This window comes from Scyliorhinus torazame, chromosome 23 (assembly GCF_047496885.1).
Source record: "Scyliorhinus torazame isolate Kashiwa2021f chromosome 23, sScyTor2.1, whole genome shotgun sequence".
NCBI lineage: Eukaryota > Metazoa > Chordata > Chondrichthyes > Carcharhiniformes > Scyliorhinidae > Scyliorhinus > Scyliorhinus torazame.
The window spans coordinates 23383414-23391237 of record NC_092729.1 but is presented as its reverse complement, the minus strand read 5'-3'; positions in this window follow the sequence as shown (position 1 = coordinate 23391237).

The following is a 7824-nucleotide window of genomic DNA, read 5'->3' as shown; positions in this document are numbered from 1 at the left end:
CAGGTTGTGTTATTGGGTGGTGAGTGAAGATGCTGAGGATGGGTTTCTGCAGGTTGTGTTATTGGGAGGTGAGTGAAGATGCTGAGGATGGGTTTCTGCAGGTTGTGTTACTGGGAGGTGAGTGAAGATGCTGAGGATGGGTTTCTGCAGGTTGTGTTATTGGAAGGTTATTGAAGATACTGAGGATGGGTTTCTGCAGGTTGTGTTATTGGTAGGTGAGTGGAGATGCTGAGGATGGGTTTCTGAAGGTTGTGTTACTGGGAGGTGAGTGAAGATGCTGAGGATGTGTTTCTGCAGGTTGTATTATTGGAAGGTTATTGAAGATGCTGTGGATGGGTTTCTGCAGGTTGTGTTATTGGTAGGTGAGTGGAGATGCTGAGGATGGGTTTCTGAAGGTTGTGTTACTGGGAGATGAGTGAAGATGCTGAGGATGTGTTTCTGCAGGTTGTGTTATTGGGAGGTGAGTGGAGATGCTGAGGACGGGTTTCTGCAGGTTGTGTTATTGGGAGGTGAGTGAAGATGCTGAGGATGGCTTTTCTGCAGGTTGTGTTATTGGGAGGAGTGAAGATGCTGAGGATTGGTTTCTGCAGGTTGTGTTATTGGAAGGTGAGTGAAATTGCTGAGGATGGGTTTCTGCAGGTTGCGTTCTTGGGAGGTTAGTGAAGATGCTGAGGATGGTTTCTGCAGGTTGTGTTATTGGGAGGTGCGTGGAGATGCTGAGGATGTGTTTCTGCAGGTTGTGTTATTGGGAGGTGAGTGGAGATGCTGAAGATGGGTTTCTGCAGGTTGTGTTATTGGGAGGTGACTGGAGATGCTGAGGATGGGTTTCTGCATTTTGTGTTATTGGGAGGTGAGCGAAGATACTGAGGATGTGTTTCTGCAGGTTGTGTTATTGGGAGGTGAGTGGAGATGCTGAGGATGGGTTTCTGCAGGTTGTGTTATTGGAAGGATATTAAAGATGGTGAGGATGGGTTTCTGCAGGTTGTGTTATTGGGTGGTGAGTGAAGATGCTGAGGATGGGTTTCTGCAGGTTGTGTTATTGGGAGGTGAGTGAAGATGCTGAGGATGGGTTTCTGCAGGTTGTGTTACTGGGAGGTGAGTGAAGATGCTGAGGATGGGTTTCTGCAGGTTGTGTTATTGGAAGGTTATTGAAGATACTGAGGATGGGTTTCTGCAGGTTGTGTTATTGGTAGGTGAGTGGAGATGCTGAGGATGGGTTTCTGAAGGTTGTGTTACTGGGAGGTGAGTGAAGATGCTGAGGATGTGTTTCTGCAGGTTGTATTATTGGAAGGTTATTGAAGATGCTGTGGATGGGTTTCTGCAGGTTGTGTTATTGGTAGGTGAGTGGAGATGCTGAGGATGGGTTTCTGAAGGTTGTGTTACTGGGAGATGAGTGAAGATGCTGAGGATGTGTTTCTGCAGGTTGTGTTATTGGGAGGTGAGTGGAGATGCTGAGGACGGGTTTCTGCAGGTTGTGTTATTGGGAGGTGAGTGAAGATGCTGAGGATGGCTTTTCTGCAGGTTGTGTTATTGGGAGGAGTGAAAATGCTGAGGATTGGTTTCTGCAGGTTATGTTATTGGAAGGTGAGTGAAATTGCTGAGGATGGGTTTCTGCAGTTTGTGTTATTGGGAGGTGAGTGTAGATGCTGAGGATGGGTTTCTGCAGGTTGTGTTACTGGGAGGTGAGTAGAGATGCTGAGGATGGGTTTCTGCAGGTTGTGATATTGGGAGGTGAGTGGAGAATCTGAGAATGGGTTTCTGCAGGTTGTGTTATTGGGAGGTTAGTGGAGATGCTGAGAATTGGTCTCTGCAGGTTGTGTTATTGGAAGGTGGGTGAAGATACTGAGGATGGGTTCCAGCAGGTTGTGTTATTTCGAGGTGAGTCAAGATGCTGAGGATGGGTTTCTGCAGGTTGTGTTATTGGAAGTTGAGTGAAGATACTGAGGATGGGTTCCTGCAGGTTGTGTTATTGGGAGGTGAGTGAAGTTGCTGAGGATGGGTTTCTGCAGGTTGTGTTATTGGGAGTTGCGTGAGGATGCTGAGGATGGGTTTCTGCAGGATTTGTTATTGGAAGGTTCGTGAAGATGCTGAGGATGGTTTCTGCTGGTTGTGTTATTGGGAGGTGAGTGAAGGATGGGTTTCTGCAGGTTGTGTTATTGGAAGGTTAGTGGAGATGCTAAAGATGGGTTTCTGCAGGTTGTGTTATTGGGAGGTGACTGGAGATGCTGAGGAAGGGTTTCTGCAGGTTGTGTTATTGGGAGGTGAGTGAAGATGCTGAGGATGTGTTTCTGCAGGTTGTGTTATTGGGAGGTGAGTGGAGATGCTGAGAATGATTTTCTGCAGGTTGTGTTATTGGAAGGTTATTGAATATGCTGAGGATGTGTTTCTGTAGGTTGCGTTATTGGGAGGTTAGTGGAGATGCTGAGGATGGGTTTCTGCAGGTTGTGTTATTGGGAGGTGAGTGAAGATGCTGAGGATGGGTTTCTGCAGGTTGTGTTATTGGGAGGTGAGTGGAGATGCTGTGGATGTGGTTCTGCAGATTGTGTTATTGGGATGTGAGTGAAGATGCTGAGGATGGGTTTCTGCAGGTTGTGTTATTGGGAGGTGAGTGGGGATGCTGAGGGTGGGTTTCTGCAGGTTGGATTATTGGGAAGTTAGTGGAGATGCTGAGGATTGGTTTCTGCAGGTTGTGTTATTGGGAGGTGAGTGAAGATGCTGAGGATGGGTTTATGCAGGTTGTGTTACTGGGAGGTGAGTGAAGATGCTGAGGATGGGTTTCTGCAGGTTGTGTTATTGGAAGGTTATTGAAGATGCTGAGGATGGGTTTCTGCAGGTTGTGTTATTGGTAGGTGAGTGGAGATGCTGAGGATGGGTTTCTGAAGGTTGTGTTACTGGGAGGTGAGTGAAGATGCTGAGGATGGGTTTCTGCAGGTTGTGTTATTGGAAGGTTATTGAAGATGCTGTGGATGGGTTTCTGCAGGTTGTGTTATTGGGAGGTGAGTGGGGATGCTGAGGGTGGGTTTCTGCAGGTTGTGTCATTTCGAGGTGATTGCAGGATGGGTTTCTGCAGGTTGTGTTATTGGGTTAGTGGAAATGCTGAGGATGGGTTTCTGCATGTTGTGTGATTGGAAGGTGAGTGAAGTTGCTGAGGATGGGTTTCTGCAGGTTGCGTTCTTGGGAGGTTAGTGAAGATGCTGAGGATGGTTTCTGCAGGTTGTGTTATTGGGAGGTGCGTGGAGATGCTGAGGATGTGTTTCTGCAGGTTGTGTTATTGGGAGGTGAGTGGAGATGCTGAAGATGGGTTTCTGCAGGTTGTGTTATTGGGAGGTGACTGGAGATGCTGAGGATGGGTTTCTGCATTTTGTGTTATTGGGAGGTGAGCGAAGATACTGAGGATGTGTTTCTGCAGGTTGTGTTATTGGGAGGTGAGTGGAGATGCTGAGGATGGGTTTCTGCAGGTTGTGTTATTGGAAGGATATTAAAGATGGTGAGGATGGGTTTCTGCAGGTTGTGTTATTGGGTGGTGAGTGAAGATGCTGAGGATGGGTTTCTGCAGGTTGTGTTATTGGGAGGTGAGTGAAGATGCTGAGGATGGGTTTCTGCAGGTTGTGTTACTGGGAGGTGAGTGAAGATGCTGAGGATGGGTTTCTGCAGGTTGTGTTATTGGAAGGTTATTGAAGATACTGAGGATGGGTTTCTGCAGGTTGTGTTATTGGTAGGTGAGTGGAGATGCTGAGGATGGGTTTCTGAAGGTTGTGTTACTGGGAGGTGAGTGAAGATGCTGAGGATGTGTTTCTGCAGGTTGTATTATTGGAAGGTTATTGAAGATGCTGTGGATGGGTTTCTGCAGGTTGTGTTATTGGTAGGTGAGTGGAGATGCTGAGGATGGGTTTCTGAAGGTTGTGTTACTGGGAGATGAGTGAAGATGCTGAGGATGTGTTTCTGCAGGTTGTGTTATTGGGAGGTGAGTGGAGATGCTGAGGACGGGTTTCTGCAGGTTGTGTTATTGGGAGGTGAGTGAAGATGCTGAGGATGGCTTTTCTGCAGGTTGTGTTATTGGGAGGAGTGAAGATGCTGAGGATTGGTTTCTGCAGGTTGTGTTATTGGAAGGTGAGTGAAATTGCTGAGGATGGGTTTCTGCAGGTTGCGTTCTTGGGAGGTTAGTGAAGATGCTGAGGATGGTTTCTGCAGGTTGTGTTATTGGGAGGTGCGTGGAGATGCTGAGGATGTGTTTCTGCAGGTTGTGTTATTGGGAGGTGAGTGGAGATGCTGAAGATGGGTTTCTGCAGGTTGTGTTATTGGGAGGTGACTGGAGATGCTGAGGATGGGTTTCTGCATTTTGTGTTATTGGGAGGTGAGCGAAGATACTGAGGATGTGTTTCTGCAGGTTGTGTTATTGGGAGGTGAGTGGAGATGCTGAGGATGGGTTTCTGCAGGTTGTGTTATTGGAAGGATATTAAAGATGGTGAGGATGGGTTTCTGCAGGTTGTGTTATTGGGTGGTGAGTGAAGATGCTGAGGATGGGTTTCTGCAGGTTGTGTTATTGGGAGGTGAGTGAAGATGCTGAGGATGGGTTTCTGCAGGTTGTGTTACTGGGAGGTGAGTGAAGATGCTGAGGATGGGTTTCTGCAGGTTGTGTTATTGGAAGGTTATTGAAGATACTGAGGATGGGTTTCTGCAGGTTGTGTTATTGGTAGGTGAGTGGAGATGCTGAGGATGGGTTTCTGAAGGTTGTGTTACTGGGAGGTGAGTGAAGATGCTGAGGATGTGTTTCTGCAGGTTGTATTATTGGAAGGTTATTGAAGATGCTGTGGATGGGTTTCTGCAGGTTGTGTTATTGGTAGGTGAGTGGAGATGCTGAGGATGGGTTTCTGAAGGTTGTGTTACTGGGAGATGAGTGAAGATGCTGAGGATGTGTTTCTGCAGGTTGTGTTATTGGGAGGTGAGTGGAGATGCTGAGGACGGGTTTCTGCAGGTTGTGTTATTGGGAGGTGAGTGAAGATGCTGAGGATGGCTTTTCTGCAGGTTGTGTTATTGGGAGGAGTGAAAATGCTGAGGATTGGTTTCTGCAGGTTATGTTATTGGAAGGTGAGTGAAATTGCTGAGGATGGGTTTCTGCAGTTTGTGTTATTGGGAGGTGAGTGTAGATGCTGAGGATGGGTTTCTGCAGGTTGTGTTACTGGGAGGTGAGTAGAGATGCTGAGGATGGGTTTCTGCAGGTTGTGATATTGGGAGGTGAGTGGAGAATCTGAGAATGGGTTTCTGCAGGTTGTGTTATTGGGAGGTTAGTGGAGATGCTGAGAATTGGTCTCTGCAGGTTGTGTTATTGGAAGGTGGGTGAAGATACTGAGGATGGGTTCCAGCAGGTTGTGTTATTTCGAGGTGAGTCAAGATGCTGAGGATGGGTTTCTGCAGGTTGTGTTATTGGAAGTTGAGTGAAGATACTGAGGATGGGTTCCTGCAGGTTGTGTTATTGGGAGGTGAGTGAAGTTGCTGAGGATGGGTTTCTGCAGGTTGTGTTATTGGGAGTTGCGTGAGGATGCTGAGGATGGGTTTCTGCAGGATTTGTTATTGGAAGGTTCGTGAAGATGCTGAGGATGGTTTCTGCTGGTTGTGTTATTGGGAGGTGAGTGAAGGATGGGTTTCTGCAGGTTGTGTTATTGGAAGGTTAGTGGAGATGCTAAAGATGGGTTTCTGCAGGTTGTGTTATTGGGAGGTGACTGGAGATGCTGAGGAAGGGTTTCTGCAGGTTGTGTTATTGGGAGGTGAGTGAAGATGCTGAGGATGTGTTTCTGCAGGTTGTGTTATTGGGAGGTGAGTGGAGATGCTGAGAATGATTTTCTGCAGGTTGTGTTATTGGAAGGTTATTGAATATGCTGAGGATGTGTTTCTGTAGGTTGCGTTATTGGGAGGTTAGTGGAGATGCTGAGGATGGGTTTCTGCAGGTTGTGTTATTGGGAGGTGAGTGAAGATGCTGAGGATGGGTTTCTGCAGGTTGTGTTATTGGGAGGTGAGTGGAGATGCTGTGGATGTGGTTCTGCAGATTGTGTTATTGGGATGTGAGTGAAGATGCTGAGGATGGGTTTCTGCAGGTTGTGTTATTGGGAGGTGAGTGGGGATGCTGAGGGTGGGTTTCTGCAGGTTGGATTATTGGGAAGTTAGTGGAGATGCTGAGGATTGGTTTCTGCAGGTTGTGTTATTGGGAGGTGAGTGAAGATGCTGAGGATGGGTTTATGCAGGTTGTGTTACTGGGAGGTGAGTGAAGATGCTGAGGATGGGTTTCTGCAGGTTGTGTTATTGGAAGGTTATTGAAGATGCTGAGGATGGGTTTCTGCAGGTTGTGTTATTGGTAGGTGAGTGGAGATGCTGAGGATGGGTTTCTGAAGGTTGTGTTACTGGGAGGTGAGTGAAGATGCTGAGGATGGGTTTCTGCAGGTTGTGTTATTGGAAGGTTATTGAAGATGCTGTGGATGGGTTTCTGCAGGTTGTGTTATTGGTAGGTGAGTGGAGATGCTGAGGATGGGTTTCTGAAGGTTGTGTTACTGGGAGATGAGTGAAGATGCTGAGGATGTGTTTCTGCAGGTTGTGTTATTGGGAGGTGAGTGGAGATGCTGAGGACGGGTTTCTGCAGGTTGTGTTATTGGGAGGTGAGTGAAGATGCTGAGGATGGCTTTTCTGCAGGTTGTGTTATTGGGAGGAGTGAAGATGCTGAGGATTGGTTTCTGCAGGTTGTGTTATTGGAAGGTGAGTGAAATTGATGAGGATGGGTTTCTGCAGTTTGTGTTATTGGGAGGTGAGTGTAGATGCTGAGGATGGGTTTCTGCAGGTTGTGTTACTGGGAGGTGAGTAGAGATGCTGAGGATGGGTTTCTGCAGGTTGTGATATTGGGAGGTGAGTGGAGAATCTGAGAATGGGTTTCTGCAGGTTGTGTTATTGGGAGGTTAGTGGAGATGCTGAGAATTGGTCTCTGCAGGTTGTGTTATTGGAAGGTGGGTGAAGATACTGAGGATGGGTTCCAGCAGGTTGTGTTATTTCGAGGTGAGTCAAGATGCTGAGGATGGGTTTCTGCAGGTTGTGTTATTGGAAGTTGAGTGAAGATACTGAGGATGGGTTCCTGCAGGTTGTGTTATTGGGAGGTGAGTGAAGTTGCTGAGGATGGGTTTCTGCAGGTTGTGTTATTGGGAGTTGCGTGAGGATGCTGAGGATGGGTTTCTGCAGGTTTTGTTATTGGAAGGTTCGTGAAGATGCTGAGGATGCGTTTCTGCATGTTGTGTGATTGGAAGGTGAGTGAAGTTGCTGAGGATGGGTTTCTCAGGTTGCGTTATTGGGAGGTTAGCGAAGATGCTGAGGATGGTTTCTGCAGGTTGTGTTATTGGGAGGTGAGTGAAGGATGGGTTTCTGCAGGTTGTGTTATTGGAAGGTTAGTGGAAATGCTAAAGATGGGTTTCTGCAGGTTGTGTTATTGGGAGGTGACTGGAGATGCTGAGGAAGGGTTTCTGCAGGTTGTGTTATTGGGAGGTGAGTGAAGATGCTGAGGATGTGTTTCTGCAGGTTGTGTTATTGGGAGGTGAGTGGAGATGCTGAGAATGATTTTCTGCAGGTTGTGTTATTGGAAGGTTATTGAATATGCTGAGGATGTGTTTCTGTAGGTTGCGTTATTGGGAGGTTAGTGGAGATGCTGAGGATGGGTTTCTGCAGGTTGTGTTATTGGGAGGTGAGTGAAGCTGCTGAGGATGGGTTTCTGCAGGTTGTGTTATTGGGAGGTGAGTGGAGATGCTGTGGATGTGGTTCTGCAGATTGTGTTATTGGGATGTGAGTGAATAT